The sequence below is a fragment of the Triticum urartu genome, chromosome 7A (genome assembly GCF_056163025.1).
Source record: "Triticum urartu cultivar PI428250 chromosome 7A, HENAU_Tu73, whole genome shotgun sequence".
Lineage (NCBI taxonomy): Eukaryota > Viridiplantae > Streptophyta > Magnoliopsida > Poales > Poaceae > Triticum > Triticum urartu.
The window spans coordinates 635,403,627-635,422,992 of NC_141879.1; the positions used below are offsets into that span (position 1 = coordinate 635,403,627).

At 42.3% G+C, this 19,366-nt stretch overlaps 1 long non-coding RNA gene, 15 other non-coding genes and 1 pseudogene across 16 annotated transcripts; all 17 read left to right on the plus strand.

Moving 5' to 3' along the window:
- Window positions 1–11,781: 11,781 nt before the first annotated feature.
- On the plus strand, window positions 11,782–19,070 carry LOC147960912 (uncharacterized). Its single transcript, XR_015609625.1, has 2 exons — window positions 11,782–12,144; window positions 13,677–19,070. It is a non-coding gene; the product is annotated as an uncharacterized LOC147960912 (long non-coding RNA).
- On the plus strand, window positions 13,026–13,124 carry LOC125531742 (small nucleolar RNA Z103). The gene has a single exon (XR_007293488.1). It is a non-coding gene; the product is annotated as a small nucleolar RNA Z103 (small nucleolar RNA).
- LOC125531743 (small nucleolar RNA Z103) lies at window positions 13,202–13,300 on the plus strand. The gene has a single exon (XR_007293489.1). It is a non-coding gene; the product is annotated as a small nucleolar RNA Z103 (small nucleolar RNA).
- On the plus strand, window positions 13,375–13,473 carry LOC125531730 (small nucleolar RNA Z103). Its single transcript, XR_007293477.1, has one exon. It is a non-coding gene; the product is annotated as a small nucleolar RNA Z103 (small nucleolar RNA).
- Window positions 13,681–13,779, plus strand: LOC125531729 (small nucleolar RNA Z103). Its single transcript, XR_007293476.1, has one exon. It is a non-coding gene; the product is annotated as a small nucleolar RNA Z103 (small nucleolar RNA).
- Window positions 14,413–14,496, plus strand: LOC125531732 (small nucleolar RNA R16). The gene has a single exon (XR_007293479.1). It is a non-coding gene; the product is annotated as a small nucleolar RNA R16 (small nucleolar RNA).
- LOC125531740 (small nucleolar RNA U36a) lies at window positions 14,570–14,654 on the plus strand. The gene has a single exon (XR_007293486.1). It is a non-coding gene; the product is annotated as a small nucleolar RNA U36a (small nucleolar RNA).
- On the plus strand, window positions 14,695–14,790 carry LOC125531741 (small nucleolar RNA Z223). The gene has a single exon (XR_007293487.1). It is a non-coding gene; the product is annotated as a small nucleolar RNA Z223 (small nucleolar RNA).
- On the plus strand, window positions 14,854–14,949 carry LOC125531739 (small nucleolar RNA Z223). The gene has a single exon (XR_007293485.1). It is a non-coding gene; the product is annotated as a small nucleolar RNA Z223 (small nucleolar RNA).
- On the plus strand, window positions 15,088–15,202 carry LOC125531731 (small nucleolar RNA Z278). Its single transcript, XR_007293478.1, has one exon. It is a non-coding gene; the product is annotated as a small nucleolar RNA Z278 (small nucleolar RNA).
- On the plus strand, window positions 15,318–15,422 carry LOC125531736 (small nucleolar RNA snoR97). Its single transcript, XR_007293482.1, has one exon. It is a non-coding gene; the product is annotated as a small nucleolar RNA snoR97 (small nucleolar RNA).
- On the plus strand, window positions 16,220–16,343 carry LOC125531737 (small nucleolar RNA snoR83). Its single transcript, XR_007293483.1, has one exon. It is a non-coding gene; the product is annotated as a small nucleolar RNA snoR83 (small nucleolar RNA).
- Window positions 16,574–16,658, plus strand: LOC125531738 (small nucleolar RNA snoR8a). The gene has a single exon (XR_007293484.1). It is a non-coding gene; the product is annotated as a small nucleolar RNA snoR8a (small nucleolar RNA).
- Window positions 16,786–16,881, plus strand: LOC125531728 (small nucleolar RNA R30/Z108). The gene has a single exon (XR_007293475.1). It is a non-coding gene; the product is annotated as a small nucleolar RNA R30/Z108 (small nucleolar RNA).
- On the plus strand, window positions 17,067–17,163 carry LOC125531734 (small nucleolar RNA snoR31/Z110/Z27). Its single transcript, XR_007293480.1, has one exon. It is a non-coding gene; the product is annotated as a small nucleolar RNA snoR31/Z110/Z27 (small nucleolar RNA).
- Window positions 17,230–17,310, plus strand: LOC125531735 (small nucleolar RNA snoR77Y). The gene has a single exon (XR_007293481.1). It is a non-coding gene; the product is annotated as a small nucleolar RNA snoR77Y (small nucleolar RNA).
- Window positions 17,354–17,499, plus strand: LOC125531733 (small nucleolar RNA Z112; annotated as a pseudogene).
- Window positions 19,071–19,366: the final 296 nt, after the last annotated feature.

Here is a 19,366-nt window from a genome sequence, read left to right on the forward strand (position 1 = left end):
AATCATTTTTTATGTAAGAGCTGCTTGTTTTGATTGAAAAGTATACTGGGGATGCATCGAAGTATTTGTTTTTCTTTCTCTCTCTCCAGCATTTTGATCTTCGATATATGTTATATATCGCTCTGCTTCTTTCATGCATTAAAAGAAAAATGTGTCAATGGACACGTTTATAAGAAAAAAAGAACTGAAGTGGAGATCAGTAGATCTATTTTTCTTTGCTATGCAAAATGTATCTCCAATGTAAGGTCAGCTTTCGCTTTTAGGATGTTTTTCCTTGGCTGGTGTACCTCTTTCTAAATTGTTGCAAATTCAATATTTTCATACTAATTCACTGGTTTCATGATTGGCTCCTCACTAAGTTATCACCGGTTATATGATTTTTCTCATGTATGTATATATATTGTGTTCATAACTAAAATCCCCATTCCGTCCATTCTGTCATTATGGATGATTGAATATACAGCTTAAACTATTACTATGACCGAAGCTGCTTCCCGATTTTAACTTCTTTTCAAATTAAATGAAATATTATTTCCATCAAGCTCTATCGTTTATTTTGTGAGCTATTTAGGCCATCCTTCCTCTGATCAAGCCAGACATTTTATTAGTTACTTATGTGTTATGGTGCAGAGGCGTTTCTCTGAGCTTGATGACCTGAAGCGATGATTGATTCAATATAGTTCAAGCGGCACATTTCCAGTACATATGCAGTCTTTTACCTTTACATATGTTTATTTTATGTGATGTCTGAACAGTCAAATATTATCTCTTCCTGCAAGGAATAATGAAATTATATCTGCATGGTGTGGTGTTGTTGCAGCATTGAGGAAATATAACAGCTAGGAATAACAGTGTGCGACATGTGAAATTAACCAACACTCCTATAATTCCAGCTTATAGAGGCTATGGTAGGAGCGTTGAGAGGTATGTCTGTCTAGCTGCATCAGTTATTTAATAAATTGAGTCGGCAGAAATTTGGAGATTTGTGCTTTCTTTCTATGGGCCATCCCTTCATCGGTCTGGTCTGGCCTATTTTCACGTGTTTATCCATGGCTACCAAGTTAAGAGTATTTAGACATTGTTTTGTTTGTTGAGCAAATTGGTCTTGTGAATCTAAATTCGTGTGTTTGTTTGACTAATGCAGGTGCACGTACTCAAGCATACTGTCTGGTCACCTGGGCCTAATTGAGAAGTTATTTAACCTATTCATGGATCAGGCAAAATATTTCATTCGAAAATGTATTTTGTGTGCTTTCAGTTGATACGGCTTGAATTGGTTGGAGGTTATTTAATTTAGGTAAAACAGTTCCAACTTCAACTATATGGTTCGGGAACTATATATAGTCTTGCTGCTAAGAATGGCAGGCACCCAAATATTCCCAGTTTTCTTTATTTTTGCCGATCTTTACATCATAGCGACAAAAACAGGCATGCATCATGACCGGCTCGAGCTGGTTGGAAGATTAGTTATAGTATTCTCACACTATTGTTGGGCAGCTTTTTAAATGCCTTCTATTTGACGAAGGGGATTACATGTATTCTCACAAAAAATGACCAGTTTATAGGTGTACTATTCAATATGTGCTGATGAGACAGAAACCCATTGTTGCATGTTTCCATCTCCGGCCTATGGGAATCGTTACCTGTAAAAGAGGTTTCACATTCCTTTGTTAGGATTATTAAACTTGTTTCATTTTAGTGAATACTAGGTGGTAACCTGGCTGCCGAATGACTTAGAAATTATTGTTATGTCTTCTATCTTATTTGATTATATGCAGTTCAGAGTTTGTCCTTAAATTTTTTGGGAGTTGGTTGTGTGTGTTTCATTCCATCATATATGTATCGAATTCCCAGTCATTCTATCAAAAAAATGAACGGGCGCCGCAACGCGCGCCTATCATGATCTAGTAGCACCTCACGACTCCACCTGAGAGACCTCTGTTTGAATAACAGTCTTTTGTTTTCGCTTCTCTTTTTGCCAGGTGTCAAAAAAATGCAAAAAAAGGGTACATGGCAAAGAAAAAGTGCACATGGCAAAAATTTCGCGCTAGGCACAGATGGTCATCACTACAATTTGTTTTGATTTATCTTGCAAGGTTTTAAACACCAAACTACACGATAATTTTAATTGTATGCATCATTTTCCAAATTTGCCATGTGTCCATGCCAATTTTAATTATTTAGACCATGATAGTTCTATTGTGGGTAGCGTGAAAATTTAATTACTTAGACCATGGTGGTTTTTGTAGATAGCATGGCAATTTTTTTGGTTAGACCATGTAAATTTATAAATCAGATCATGTTGATTTTATTTTAGACTGCATGGCAATTTCATTAGTTTAGACCATGATAATTTTTTCACTTACTCTATGGAAATTTTATTAATTAGACTATGGTAATTTAAGTGTAGGTAACATGGAAAATTCATTATTTTAGATCATGGCAATTTTTGGCTCCCTCCGTGATGGATGCCTTCTCCGGCGGAGCTCCGGAACAGGCCCCAAGATGGGATCTCGTGGATACAGGAAGTTGCGGCGGTGGAATTAGATTTTTGGCTCCCTCTTTGGTCTAATGGGGGTACGTAGGTATATATAGGAGGAAGGAGCACGTCGGTGGAGCTCCGAGGGGCCCACGAGGCAGGGGGGCGCGCCCAGGGGGGGCGCCCTCCACCCTCGTGACCTCCCCGGAAACTTCTTGGAGTAGGGTCCAAGTCTCCTAGATCACGTTCGGTGAGAAGATCACGTTCCCGAAGGTTTCATTCCGTTTGGACTCCGTTTGATATTCTGTTTCCTCGAAATACTGAAATAGGCAAAAAACAGCAATTCTGGGCTGGGCCTCCGGTTAATAGGTTAGTCCCAAAAATAATATAAAAGTGGAAATAAAGCCCAATATAGTCCAAAACAGTAGATAAAGTAGCATGGAGTAATAAAAAATTATAGATACGTTGGAGACGTATCACATGCCGTCGTGCTGACGAAACTCTCCCTCAACGTTTTGCTGGATCGGAACTCGAGGGATGTCACCGAGTTGAACGTGTGCAGAACTCGGAGGTGCCGTACGTTCGGTACTTGGATCGGTCGGATCGGGAAGACGTACGACTACTTCCTCTACGTTGTGTCAACACTTCCGTTGCCGGTCTACGCGGGTACGTAGACAACACTCTCCCCTCTCGTTGCTATGCATCACCATGATCTTGCGTGTGCGTAGGAATTTTTTTGAAATTACTACGTTCCCCAACACAGGTGTCACTCCAGAAACATTGAGCTGCCCCCCAAGGTGCAGGACTTGGTTCTATGCGCATGGGGGGGAGTTGGACCCGAAGACAAGCAAATTTTCGAAGAAGGCATGTCTGGACGGAGCCGAAGATAAGCTACTTGTTGCAATAGAAGAGGCTCGATCGGGGTTGTTCGAGCCCAACAGAGAGAACGACGAGCTTACGCGTGCCCTGGGAAATCCTGAGCACCCGGGAAGAACACGAGGCATGGGCGCTATTCCGTGGTATGAGGGGTTTTCGGACTGGAACACCGACTACAGAACCCGTGCGAGAAAGAAGATTGCGGAGGACAAGAAGAGGAAGATGGAGGAGGAGCAGAGGAAGCTAGACTATGAACGCCTTCAAGGCCTAGAATCAGCGCACGCGGACTTGGCAGTCAAATTCCAGCGGCAGCAGGAGCAGATCGACTCACTTAGCCAGCAAAGGGGGTCTCAGCAGCTAGCGGATGATCCACCATTGGATAGCACCGTCCCATCCATGCCGAGAAGCAGCGTGGGTTCCGCCCCGGGCGACGCATTGCTGGATAGCTACCCGGTGGATGACATCATGGAGAACACTAACTGCGAGCTACACTTCAAAATGAAGAACATATCCATGAAGGTGGCGGACGCCCTTGCTTTTACAAATCCCCCCGAGGCAACCTTCCATTGCAACCCGATTCCAGCGGGCTATGCTCGTGTCTTGGTTGATGAGGTGGTGGACCAATATTCGGGGCTAGAGCTTGACATTCCTGGAGGTGACGATGAGCACACACTAGGAGAGGCCAACCATCGTATCATCCTATGGAGAAAGGATTGCATCATCTTTCGAAGGCCACCGACACCGCGTCATCCGACTCCTCATCGCAGTCCGCCACCGAGTGAGCAGACTCCCGCTCCTCCAAGTCCACCAACGTGTCAGGCCACTCCTCCTCCAAGTCCGGCACAGCTTCAGGCCACTCCTCCTCCTCCAAGTCTGGCAAAGCGTCAGGCCACTCCTCCTCCAAGTCCCGCACAGCTTCAGGCCACTCCTCCGCCAAGTCCGGCACAGCTTCAGGCCACTTCTCCTCCTCCAACTCAGCCACGTCAGCCGTCTTCGCCGCCTTAGCAATCACGGAAGAGAGCCGCCTTAGCTATGGTGCGTAGCGGTACAAGTCGAGGTAGTACTGGAGGTACAGGCGGAGGCAAGCGATTTCAATATGGTCCAAGCCTCGCGCCTCTTCCGCAGAGGCCTTACAACAAGTCTGAGGAGGAAAACGTAGCCATATTGAAGGCCGAGGTGGAAGCCCATTTTGCACCGAAACCGCCACCGCCACCAAGGGAGAAAGTGCCTGTGGAAAAGATTGACCACTTCACTCGTATGGCTAGAGCACTAGCTCCCAAGCCTGTTGACACAGACTATGAGCGCCACATCAAGAAGTTAAATCGAGCACGTCTACAGAAAGAAGCGAGCTCGAGCTCAAGCAAATCAGCTGGCAAAAGGAGCGGTAAAACCGTTCCCCAGCTGGGAGAACAGGCGGTGCAATCAATCCCCCACTTGTTGTGCCAACAACACATGAGAGTAGGCGCGTCCAATATTATTGTGGGCAAACCGTTAACGTTTCCGGGGTGGGCGATGTGGTAATAACCGAGGAGCATATTGCGCAGGCTGAATCGATCGGAATCACTGTTGGACAACTCCTCGATATCGAGCCCATGTCTCCGACTAGAGAGAAGGAAATAAAACGGAAATATGCCCGGGGCCAACCTTTGGTCGAGCCAGAGGAGGTCCATAAGCTACCAACGAGAATGTATGAATTGCATCAATGGTACATGGACATTACCAAGATTTCCAATCGAGAGTCCCTCATGGTGAATGTCAACAAGGATCATTACTACCATGAGAAAGCTGTGGCCGTTGAGTATTCAGAACTATTTCAGCTATACAAATCAAGACGCACTCAAGAAATCTATCGTCAGTTGCTATTGTCTGTAAGTGATTTCTTTCTGTAATTTAAGTCTCAAGCTAGCTGTAGTGATCATTTTGATCAATCATTACCTATAATTATCCTCACTATATTCTTTTCTGTGGTATTATACAGGATAAAGATTTATGAAATGAAAAAAGGTGAACGCTATGGCATTGGGTTCGTTGACCCAAATACCATTAATGAATACACATGGAAAATAGATCCATATCATGAAAAAAGTATAGAGGAAAGCATGTTATAGTTCTTCAAGGAACTCAAATACAATGAAGATATACTACTTTCTTACAACTTCCAGTGAGTCACACTGTCTTGTACTATAAATTCTGTTTTTCCCTACTAGGTAGCTACATATTTTTGCTTACATATGCCCGCTTAATTAAGACATGCAAACGTGTGTGCATGCAGAATTCACTGGATCTTGTTAATCATTAAAGTTGATGAAGGAACAGTTGAAGTACTAGACTCACTACTTAAGAAAGCAAGTAACTACACCATCGTGAAGGGGATAGTCAACAGGTAATTTCAATCATTATTAACTATATCTCGGCCTATTTAATTAGTTCGTCATTTCCTGATAATAACTATTTAATAACCCATTTATTCATTTTCTTTGTCGGCGGGCAGGGCTTGGGCAAAGTTCATCAGGGCCACTCCAGGCTCATGGAAACAAAATCTGAAATGGTATCAACCCAAGGTAAGTAATTAAGTAGTACTAGCTAGCTGCCATCTCTTTAATTATCATTCTTGATTAATTATTATATGATCAAATTCCATTCTCGTAAAGGCCCTGAAGCAGGCGCCGGGGAATGATCTATGTGCATACTACGTTTGCGAGAACATTCGCATGATGGCGTCCGAAAGGAGCAAACCTCAAAGACAGGAGTGGGTACGATATCGATTGTCAGAACACCATTCACAATTTTTACACCATTATCGATATCTAGTCACACAACTAATACACATGCATATTGATCTCCTTCTTAACAGTTCAAAGAGGTGCGGGACAAGCTCCTAGCACAGGACCGCATAGAAGCAATTCAAGAGGAAATAGCGGGATTTTTGCTCGACCAGGTCATAGATCCCAAAGGAGAATACTATTACTCGCTACCGCCCACATGAACCACTTCCAATTGTTATCGTGCTCCGAAGGCACCAATTAGCTAGGCTAATGCCACTGGCTCCGAAGGCACCAATTTGGAGAAATTGTGTGTATATATATACACACAATTTCTCCAAATACAAAATTAAATGAAAAAGAAATCATAAACCCACCCCCAACCTTTTAATACCGGTTGGTGACACCAACCGGTACTAAAGGGCTCCCTGCCCCCGAAGCTGGCTCGTGCCACGTGGTTGCCCTTTAGCACCGGTTCGTGTTGAACCGGTACTAAAGGGAGGGGGCTTTAGTGCCTACACTTTAGCACCGGTTACCAAACCGGCACTAAAGGGCCTTACGAACCGGTGCTATTGCCCGGTTCTGCACTAGTAGGGTGTGTGTGTGTGAGAATTTGATAGTAAAAAAGGCCGTCAATGTCACTTAATATGTATGAGAATATTGAATGTAATATTAACATAATTGATATTGAACTCTTAAAATTAATGTGGCCCCGTTGCAACGCACGGGCGTTCTTCTAGTATATATATAGGCTGGCCCATTTCTCTTTTCAGTTTTTTCTTCGTCTCTGAAAATAAGGTCCATAGATTTTGTCTAAAGTTTGTTTGTGAAGTAAAAACGTTCAAAGTAGATATTTTTATTGCACAGGAGCATTTTTAACAAGAGGATACCAGAATCCATTGCTTTTCCAAGAAGATAATGCCATCCTCTATTTGTCGATGTTCATTACTCATTAGGCCTGGCGCGGTAAGCAAATGACTTTCTAGTGCCCAGTGCTAATAGTAGAAAAGAGAACAGTCAGCAAATGAAAAAGTAAGCATCGGCGGAGTGCAAACAACACGAGCAGATGTATCAAGATGAGTGAATCTCGGTGGAGGCCAAAAGACGGCATCGAGCTATGCTCATGGTGCGCTGCCGATGGATGCAGGAGGAAGAAGACTTCGACACCTCTAAGATTTTGAATGTATTTTTCTTACAAGAGTATTTTTGTAAGGATTTATGATGCTTAATATATGGCCTTATGCCTATTTACAAAAAAAAATGTTTATCTATCTGCACACATCCTTTTGTGTGTGGAAAGGCCTAAAGTCATATATTTTGCACGCTCAACGATCACCATTGTGACGCTGGCTATGGAAATTATGCTTTGCTTCTTGATTGTGTATACACCTGATATGAAAAAATAGTAATTACAAAGAAAGTCAAAAAATTGTAAAACTTTGTTTGAATAAAATTGACATTTTATACGCGTACAATACTCATGTCGAATTTGAGGCAAAAAAATCAAGGACAAAAAGTGTGAATTGTACCATGAAAGTTATTCCTTGACAACACTTTTTATACGAGTACAAAAAGTTACTTCCATTTCTTTTAGAAATTTTGGACTTTTTGTAATTAGTAGCCAAACGTGCTAGTCCCGATGGCTACAGACTATAAAATGCAAATGCTAGAAAATAAGTTAAGAACAGGGAACGTTGGAAGAAGCCTTTGGAAGGGAAGATCTTGATTAATGTTAATGCTTCTTTTACAAATGACACATGAGATGGAGAAGCTGGAGTCATTATTAGGGATCATCTTGGAGCTTGCATTGCATGTTTCCAACTTTGTCTTCCTCGTGTTGTTGATGCTGCAGTGGCGGAAGCCTTTGCGCTAAGAGAAGGTCTCCTTCTAGGACAACACATGGGTACTAATTCTTTCACTATTCATAGTGATTGTCTTCATGTGGTTCAAACTATGAAGGATGAAGGTTTCTCGGTTACTTCAGCAGCATCAACGTATGCTGATTGCAAATCCTTATTTATGGATTTGATAATGTGCTTGTTGATCATTGTAATAGAGAGGTCAATATAGTGGTTCATGAGCTTGCTACGAAAGCTTCCATTTCTACTTTTTTAGTTTTTTCTAAGTAACCATTATATCAAATAAATTAATTTCGCCATGATGGCTTTTCTTGAAAAAAATATCACAAGTCTTTACAAACACAACCTTATAGAAAAATTATGTCTAATTTCTTAGGGGTACGGAAATAGCCTCCTTCTGGCCCCCACAAGGAAAATGAATAACATGCCGTCCTCCAAATCATCATCCATTGACGCCTTGAAAAGAGATACACAATTGTGTAGCACTTCCACTCTTGCTTCTTGGGCGCCAATATTGCAATACAATACGTGTAGCCAGCCCCAGCAGTGCGATACCACAAATGCTAAGTATTGTTCACTGCAAGCGATACCATAGCGTTTGCTACCCGGAGAAGCCAATTGGGTTGACCCGTTTAGTGCTAATGTAGCTGTAGCCGCAAACAAATTTCTCTAGTATAACGAATATATATCTACATACGGTTTTCTTCAAGCGATTTAGGAAACTTCTGAAACCTTCCTTCCAGTTTTGGGATGACTCTACAATTTTTTTTCTTGCTTGTTTCAACGGGGTTTTCTGGTTTTCTTTCTTACATTCCCCTTTTCATTTCCTTTTTTTAATCGTCTTCCTGTTAATCCAGGAACATCTTTTAAGTAGGCAAAAAAAACTTTAGCCAGTGAACATTTTTAAAGTCCAGAACATTTTTTAGCCAACAACATTTTTATTTCTTGATTTTTTAAAAACAATTTTCAAAGTCGTGAAATGTTTTCAAATTTGCAAAATTTTATTGTAGGACTGTGCTAACTTCCGACTGACCGGAAGATAAGCAACAGATCCATACGCCTACTTCTTCCTACCTAAACATGCATGCATGTAACTTTACTAGCTAATTCTATGGGTGGTGGCAGAGAAAACACATGTCTTGATTAATGATTTCATGTATGCATGTCAGCAAAAGATTCTCCCTATTTTGAAACTTTAAAATGTTTTGTAGCTCAAATCGTCGCTTTGATTTAAAATCCGTTTTCATGTAAAAATTTGCCACGACGAGAGCATCGAAACAAGATCCCATGTTGGTATGTTTCGACGACTTTTTTTCAGGCCAAAAGTTATCATGCTCATAGTGTGTAATTTATCATGATGTTACACTGATGTTATCAAGGGTATGTTTCAACTACTTTTTTTGCATGAGTCAAAATTTACCATGGTATTATAAGTAAATTATCCAATACCCACCGTCTACGATCGATGTCGTCCTTGGGCCATGAGGTGAGGCCCACATGCCAACATGGCATGACCCCACATAAGACAAAAAAATGCGCATTGTGCCTGGCTAGACTGGTTTAGGTAGGTGCCAGACCGTGCAGTGCTTAGGTCTATGATGCGTAGAATACCATGGCATTTACGCTGAGGTTATTGAGGGTATGTTTTTCAATTTATTCTCCCCGGATCAAAGTTACCGCGGTCTGTGGTCGACTATTACGATATTATTTACACAAAAAGGTATCAAGGTTATGTCTTCTTGAAAGAAAAAACGAGTGAAAGTTACCGTGGTCTTCGTACGTGAGTTATCAGCTCTGATATGCGTATATTACCATATTATTTACACAGAAATTATCGGGGGTATCTTTTTTCAACAAATTTTATTTCGGGGCCAAAAGTTACAACGGTATTTGTACCTGAGTTATCAGCGTCCATGTATTATCATGTTATTTGCACAGAAGTTATCGGGACACCTAGTCAAAAGTTAGCCTGATGTTTGTACGTGAGTTATCAACTCGGATAGCAATATATTATCATGTTATTTACATAGAAGTTATCAGAGGTGTGTTTTCAACAACAACCCACTCCCCCTTGTTTTCAACAACAGTTTCCCCCTGGGTCAAAGTTATCATGATGTTCGTACGTAAGCTATGAAATTCATTTTGAGTAAAGTATCATGCTATTTACACAAAATTTATTAGGTATGTTTCCAACAACTTTCCTCCAGGTCAAACTTACCACACTGTTGTATATAAATTATCATGTCTGCAGTGTGTAAATTAACATGCTATTTACACAGAAATTACAGGGTACCTTTTCAATACTTTTTTTCCTGTTCAAAGTTATCATTGTGTTTGAACGCAAGTTACCGGAACTGTGGTGACTAAATTATCATGCAATTAACATAAAAAATTAAACGGGGGGGGGGGGGGGGTGTTTTCGACAACTTCTTTCTCGGGGTCAAAGTTATCACGATATTTGTATGTTAGTTATCATGTTTACGGTGCGTAAATTATCATGCTATTTACATATAGAGTTTATAGAGTTACTCGGGGAACTATTTAACCTCCCGTGTGTTAAAGTTACTTTGGTTATAACAACCTTTTCCTTTGGTTAAAGTTGCGTGGTGTTTATATCTAAGTTATCGAATATGTGACGTGTCTGTTGTCATACTACTTATCACAGAAGTTGTCGGGGTGCACGAGCGGTGATGGTGATGCATGCATAGTTGAATAGCAAGTCTCCCCCCCCGGGGGGGGGGGGGGACGAGCAATTGGGAGCTCCATCGCAACCGTGAGCATCTCACCCGACACATGTCGAGTCGATAGGGACTGTCGGAAAACATAATGTATGGTACTTAACAGTTTCGCGACTTGCGGGGCGGCGTGGCATGCTATGACATTTACACAAAAATTTATTGGGAGTATGTTTATAATTTTTTTTCAGACAGGAGTTATCACGGTATTTTTGTGCAAGTTACCAAGTCGGTGGTGTGTGAATTACCATGCTATTTACATAGAAGTTAACGGGGTATGTTTTGACAAAAAGAATACATCAATCAAAAGTTACCAGGCCCTGGGTGCGTGCGTAAGTTATCTGGTCCACCTTTCGTAAATTATCATGTTATTTACAAAATAATAAATCCAGGGTGTGTTGTCAACAACTTTTTCCCCGGTCAGAACTACCACAATGTTTATACGTAATTGATCAGATTGGCGGTCCTTAAATCATTAGTTTAATCCGCTCGTGAAACACTTTTTTAAATGTATTTAAAATTGATGTAAACATGTATGCCTCTCCCACTATAGTCAGTACATGACACACCAGTGAAAAATGAAAAATCAGAAGATATAATGCTTTTTCCCAATGCGTAAGAAAGAAGGATGAAAATGTTCAGTTGCGTCGAAGTGCACTAGAATTAATGCTAGCCCAGTTGGTTGACCTGTTTGAGTTAGTAGTAGATAGTAGAAGACCAGAGTTCGAAACGCTGCTGCAGCATTTTTTTTCCACGCAACACTGAATCTCGCGGGAAAAAAAGGGATCAGCGAACGGGAAAAAAGGGATCGCGGGAAACGGGATCGTACGTGCCTATCGCTAACTGCCAATCGGCAGAAAAATAGCTTTTCCGTTTATTGTATTTGTGGGCCTAGCGAGCGTGAGCTTTGCTCGCTACGAGAGAGACACCGTGTGATTTTTTTAGGGGGAGGCCGTATGCCCCACGACATATACTACAGGGCTCCCGTGGGCCGTGGATGCCACGCAAATAACGTGCCGCTTTTAACGGGCCGGGCCTCACAACATTACCGTGCAGGCCTTATGCCCAGGGTTCACGTCGAGCCGGCTACAAAAGGAAGGGAGCGGAACCCTAATCAGGCCGGCCTCACCTCCCACCTGCTCCTTGCGCCCCCCGACTGCCGCCGCCACGCACCTTCGCCCGCCTCGCCTCGCCACGCCGCCGCCTCCTCTCGCCCAGTTTCGCTCGTGCTCTGGTTACCAGGGACGAGCTGCGGCCACGTCTCCGCCGCCGTCGTCCACCGGATACCCGGACCTGGGTCGGGGTAGCCTGGCAGCGGCCGCCTGACCTGCAGCGGCTGCCGCAGCGGTGCAACTTTCTTCGTTCAAGTAAGATCGGTGAAACGGGAGCCGAGCTCCCACCGATCTGTATCGATCTCATTCGGCTCAACCCCGGTAGATCTTTACCTTGAACGCATGTTTTCGGCTGTTGTTTTTCCTGTGCGTACTCGCGTTCGACTTAGCATCGAATCCCTCAGTTTATGCAGTGTTGTTGTGGTCGATTGACATCCCTGTGAAGATGAAATTCAGGTCCAAAGACGACTGATGACTGGTTTTAGCCTCAAGCCATCATGTCTCGCCGTTTTTGGTGAGCTTATGGCTTGGGGCTAAAACCTGTTTAGGGTCGTCGATGATGGCCATATTAGCTATGAGATCTGAGGGACACCGTCAATATGAGTACATAATACTTTCTTCTCCTTTGGTTTGTCCTGCCGAGTACCTTTATATGTTGTATCTAGCTCAAGTAGCAGTCAGTGTCCCAATGAAGAAAATATTTCAGTACCGAAGATGAATGGTTGGTTAGTTTTAGCTTCAAGCCATTTTAGTATATTTCTTTGTACATGTGGCTTGTGGCTAAAACTAGTTTACTTTAAAGTTCATCCGTGATGGCCATAGCTATGAGATCCGAGGGATGCCGACCATTAGAGCCTCGTAGCCCATTTCATCTTTGCTCAACCTCATTTGTTCCGCTATTTATAGTATAAATTATGTGTCTGATGAGTTTGATTTGTTCCAGTTTGACTGCTCTAAGTTTTGTTTCTGTTAGCAGAGGTTGCACTGTACTGTCTTCTCGTCAGCCAAAGATTTTTCAAAATAGTCCTAGGGCCATATTAGCTAGGAGATCTGATGGACATAATCAATTGGACCTGTTAGCCAAGAATTTTTTTAAAATTGTTTTAGGGCCATATTAGCTAGGAGATCTGATGGACATCATCAATATGATTACATGGTCCTTACTTTCTCTCTTGGTTTTTGAGACTGGGTTCTTGATTTAGATGGAAGTGAGGATCCTTTCCCCAGCTGATCGACTATGATTATACTGTGCGCAAATGTAATCCTTTATCAGAGGATTCCAAGCCAGAAATCTGATCCATCACGCCCGACAGCTTCTATCCACTTTTTTTCTCTCTTATACTTGACCTTTGTGTTTCTTATTTGATTTGTAAATTGAATGGAAGTGAGGATCCTTTCCCCAAATGATCGACTATGATTATACTGTGCGCAACTGCAATCCTTTATCAGAGGATTCCAAGCCAGAAATCTGATCCATCTGGCATGACAGTTCTATCTCCCTTTTCTCTCTTATACTTGACCTTTATTTTTCTCATTTGATTGGTAAATTGAATGGAAGTGAGGATCCTTTCCCCAAATGATCGACTATGATTATACTGTGCGCAACTGTAATCCTTTACCAGAGGATTCCAAGCCAGAAATCTGATCCATCTTTGTTATCTCTGCCACCATGTTTTTTCAATTTTGTTTTTATTTTACTAAGAAAACTGAATGGACTTTAGCGTCCTTTCTAACTATACTGTGCACAAATGTAATCCGTTATAACAGGATTCCAAACCAGAGATCTGATGCACCTTCTTTTGTTTTGTTCTATTTTAACTTTCTGATTGGGCTTTGTTTCATTTTTTTTGAAGTTGAATGGAAGTGAGGATCCTTTCCCCAAATGATCGACATTGATTATACTGTGCGCAACTGTAATCCTTTATCAGAGGATTCCAAGCCAGAAATCTGATCCATCTTGCTCAACAATCTCAACCCCTGTTGCTCTGTTTGTATTGTTTTTTTGTCCTGATTTGTAAATGGAATGGAAGAGAGGATTTTTATCTCTTTTGATTGTGCTTTGTTTAAAAATTATCTTGTGTTTACTGTCATTTCATATTGTGTTATTGTTTTCTAGTGACCTGGCCTGAAACCTTTATCGATGAAGAGAGTACAAGCAGACGGGCGGTCTGAACCGATGCCATGTTGATATGTCTGCATCATCTGTGCTTACCCTTGTGGATAGCATCAGAGAGAAAACAAAGATCATTCTTAAATTTGTGCCTTAGCTCGAATTCTTCCTCATAGACAGATGGGGTTCAGTTTATTACTTGACTCCAGTCTTTGGGACAGATCGGGTGAGGATAGTGGGATGGTTTACTTACCAATCGTTTTGCAGCATATGCCATTGCTCTGATTCAAATGGTCTAACCGAGATTCTCCGTTTCAACTAAGCTTTGAATTCTTTTGATTCTTCCTGCTTGCATATCCTACAGTCAATGGAAAATTCCATGTGGTTTAATGTATCTCCACTTGTTATCTGTTGCCATTCATTTTATCTCTCTATTTGTCTCTGCTATTTCAAATTTTATCAATCTTCTTGTGGCTTAGGGTGACAAATGAGGTGAAATATTGTATGCTAAACACTGAATCTTTGATATGTTTACAAAACTCCTCTTATTATCTGATGCCACACCTGCTTGGAACCACTTTTTCTAGTCTATTTTCTGCACAATTTCTTCATTACTTGTGTATTAAATTTGATTGATGGCAGTGATTTGAATCTTACCCGCGCTTCTGATTAATCCATGAAGTGCAAGGGAAAACATGGTTGAATTTCTTAATATGAGCCAATCAAATCTTCTTCTCTTAGATTTGTGTGTTCTGGTTCTGCCATGGCCGTGATGATTAACACTTTCAGCAAACATGCCAGTTCTGCTGCTGAGAATTCATGACTGAAAATTTTGTTATATAAGATCTGAGCCATTTTGCACTTAGGAAAGCTGTGTTCTCCAATGGTAGATATCTGAAGATTTATGTGTTCTGGTTCTGCCATGGCCGTGATGATTAACACTTTCAGCAAACATGCCAGTTCTGCTTCTGAGAATTCATGACTGAAAATTTTGTTATATAAGATCTGAGCCATTTTGCACTTAGAAAAGCTGTGTTCTCCAATGGTAGATATCTGAAGATTTATGATTGATTACCTTGGTCTCTTCCACAAATTCTCTGTCAGCATGTAAATTCTTCTCAGCATGTAAATTCTTCTGAAACACCATCTGAATTGCCAATGATGCCACACCCAACATTTGGAGGTGCAGATGGCTCCAGGATCCTGTTTACAGGATGAACCTACCTGGAGGCGCTGTATCCATATGACATTCATGGGTAAGTCTGAGGTTTTTGATGATCATGAAACTTTTCTTCCTGTTTTCATGTTGTTTTCTGCTTTTTTTAATTGGTAAATGAAATGTTTGTGTATTTATTTTTGCCGAGTTTAACTATCCTCTCACAAGTACCTCTGATTTGCGGAAGAGGCTGAAAAACTCGCAGATTGTGTGTTGTCATCAGCTTTGTCTCTTGGTCCTATGAGATGGGAGTTAAATAACGACACCAGATTCACTCATGTTCAATGTGTGATGATAGTCAGTTCAGAGTTGCAGTCCTTTTTGCCTTCAAAAAAACTGATGGAATAAAAATCTGAAAACATAAATAGAAACTGCTCTAAGAAATATAAAAAAGCGGGGTTTACTATTGACCTGTTTGAGTAGCTTTGTTTGTGGTATCTAGCTTGAGCAGCATTGTCCAGATGAAGAACAACATTTAGTACCAAAGATTATGGCTTGAATTAGTTTTTGCTCCAATCCATTGTAGTCTTTATTTCTACTGATTTGTAGTTTGTGGTTAAAACTAGTTATTGATTGTGTCATCTGTGATGGCCAATAGCTATGAGATCTGAGGGATTCGTCTATTTGAGACTTGTTTTTTCCCTAGGAGTTGATTTGGCTCTTCTGTTATGTTTTCCTTTTGTTATCTAGGGAGGTTTTCTTCTCCATGAAATAGCTTTCTACAGATGATTAGAATATTTGGCGTAGATAATTTATGTCGCCTCTTTCTTTCACTAGTGCACTGTTGTGGCAATTCATTCTTCTTTTCTACATTAGTTTGCGTTTGTATTTTCCTCTTCGTTTTGTTTCATAAGACTTGTCAACAGATGGTCGCCTTTGAGAGAACCTGGTGGATTTTGTGTTTCATGGTGGTTCCGTTGCGGGCGTACACTGATCTAGAGCCTCCACCGTGTCTCACCCTCCACATCTTTTGCTGGGTGTTGGATTGGTTCTTGAACATTTTGAATATTATCTTTGTTTTTCTATGATTGTATGGCTTCTGTTTTTCATTTTTGTCCGTGGCCTTCATAATCCCGGATTAACTTGCTTAGCTGTTCTTCTGATTCATGGGAGGCCAAAACTGATGTCTGGGAGTTTCGCTGATAGCGCCTCGTTACTACTGGAGGTGCTTCATTAGTAACTTGCCACACAGACAAGTTGATCAATTTTCTGTACTTCTGTTTGTTCATGTGTTCATGTTCTGTTTATTTGATTCGGGGAGCTTTGTCCCATTGCCTGACTGCCGTTCTCTTGGTGGATCCGACTTTACAAAGCTCCCGAGAGGTATTCAGGTGGCGCTTAGAGCACATATCCGTCTGATGGATCTTGGGTTACGCTCGCCCCCAAATTCCAGTTTAGTCTTTTTTCAAGCATTTTAAACCTTTCATGGTGCAGTGATTATAAAACATTCCTCGTACTGATGGGAGATCCCTGTGAATGACTCCTATACACCCATAGAATCTGAGCACTAACAAACCATACTTGTTTCTTTGGATTCTTAATTTGTTCTTATTTTTAATATGCCGTTCATTGTTATTTTCACCTAATCCGTCTCATTCATTTCTGTTTTTTGTTTTTGTTTGTTTGTTCTGGAGCACGTAGTTGCGATGAGGATAACAAGCTCCCTCTTCTGAAAGCATTGACGACATCACCGGCAGAATCGAACCAATTAAATATTGCCACCACTGAGCAACTCTGGGTGTTTCTACTCTTGTCAGTTATTGACCATTTGCTTGTTCTTACCTTCCAGTCTGCAAAATCTGTTTGGATCATGAGGTATTGATGCATAATCCAACACAGCCGCCCATGTGATGTCATTCTTGCATCTGAATCCACCACATTTTTTTTTCATTTGGTCTAGTTTTTATTGATCTGGTCTGTATCAGAGGATGAAACCTTCAAACAATCTTAGGACACCTTCTGACACAGTGCTTATTTTCCTGTGAATGAGAAGGCATTTTATTCTGATGATACACCCTGTTTCTTTGAGTTTTTGGCCCAAGGATGTTTAGGGCCCTGTTTTCTATCTAGAACGCAAATGGAGCCTATGATGATTAGCTTTACGTTGGAATTACCGTCAGATTCGAAATGATGATATTTTTGCGGCTTTCTGAGGCTTAAGACAGCTTAGCTCTTCTACTTTTTTATTGTTATGAACTTTCTTCAGCCGGGTTAAGATTCTTAGACCATAGGATGTTCTGCAAGTGTCCTCCTTTGCCCAGAACCTTTGTAGTTTGGTCTGGGCTGGAATCCCCAGCCGCACTTAGTTTTTTCAGCTGTGTGTGTGATTTTAAACAGGTTCCTGAGGGATTCTCCTCTTGGTTGCACGGTTTTTTTTGCATATAGTATCTGGATGTGCCATTTGCCGCATCTCTCTTGGCTTTCAACATTAACCAAATATGCTCATCTTGATAAGAGACTCTGCAATTATGGTACTAGGATATAAGCTCTGCTTTATGTATTTCCATTGATCTAGGTTTGACTAACATGTTGGAGGTTCCAATTACCAGATACAAGTCGGCGACAACTGTACCAAGAGGCTACAAGATAGCACCACATTAATAGAAGGAAAACGCTTCCAGCCGGCCAGCCGGCCGAGTTTGGGCCGGAGGTCTGGTCATGTGTTGGGAAACAACCAAACCGCATGCGACACGTGTTCCGCGGGGACACCCTTGTCTGTTCCCTTTTCTCCTCCCATCGTCCACCCTTCGTCTTCCACCTCCGTCTTCGTTGCTTTCCCTTCCCCCATCTTTACAGTTTACACGGAGAGAGCTTCTCCACTACTGCGGCTCCTGTCCAAGCTCCTCCCTATCCTGGTAGCAGAGCCATTGCCCACCTCTTCTCCCTGCTCCGTTGCAGCCGTGCTGCTATGGCCAGATGCTTGCAATCTACGACGCAAAAGCGAACACAACCTACGATGTTGCAACCGGCTACACAAAAAGCTACAACCATCGACGTCAAAAGCTACATCCGGTGTTGCCGAAAGCTTCAATCGGAGACGACGGGACTAGATCGCCGGCCACTGTTAGTAAAAAGTTTCAGCCGGTGATTCAAAAAGCTTCAACCGGCGAGTGTGGAATGAGAAAAGCTGGAATCGTTGACACATAAGCTTCAACCATATACTTGAGAAGATCCAACCAGAGACCAGCGAGAAAGAGCTATAGCGACGAGCCGTTGATGCACACTGCATTCTTTCTGTGCATCAATGGAGCTGCGACGGATGCTGGAACCGGTGCTCTTTTTTGCTGCGTCCGGAAGTCGATTTTGCTGCATAGGAGGGGTGGACCTGGGCGCCGGTGTCGCAACCGGCGAGCAGCGGCAAGCCGACGGTGTTTCCAGGTCGCGCGCCCATGGCGAGGTGCTACGTCCGGCGGGAGCTACAACCTGCATGGCAGTGCTCTTGTGACGGAGTTCGATGAATAAGGCCATGGTGGTGCCCTCGCAGGCATGGCGGCACCCCTTGCGGAGGAGCTGGACGACCCCATGGCCACGGCGACGGTGGCGATGTTACAACTACGGGGGTGTTGGACGGCGTCGTGGGGTGAGATGGGGGCGGGGGGCGAGGGTGGGGGTGCTGCTTGAGCACGCACGGACGCGCGAAGGAGGCTGTGCGAGAGGAGAACGAAGGGAGCAGGGACACATCCAGCAGTGCAGAGCGCTCCAATTGCACGGCTGCAGGGTGACCGGCCGAATTTTCAGCCGGCGCACGGGCGCCTAGCAGTCGCCTTAATAGAAGCTCTTGGTTCATTTATTGTAATCATCTTATTTTGACATTTGTAAGCATGGCTGTACATAAATTGGCTTTCCATCCTATGCTCTTAGTTCCAGTATTGGTAAGAATCCAATATCTTATATGAATATACCATACCAATTTGTTATGTATGTTCCCCTCTGCACAAAATTGAGAATTGTTGCTGTTGTGTGAAGAACAATTACTATATGTGTGTTTTTTCATTCCAAATTAACTTATTGCAAGTGGAATGAAGGGATTCATCCCCTACCGATTGGGTGACAAGTGGAGGGACACAATCACCAGTTGATTGGTTTCAGTAGGGAATTAGTTCCCCTGGAACCAAGCAAGGCCTATGGGTTTTGTTTTCGTCGGATAGGCCTATGGGGCTTTGTATAGGATCCTGACTGTGCTGGAGTCTGTTGGTCTAAATTTCATGTTCTGACCC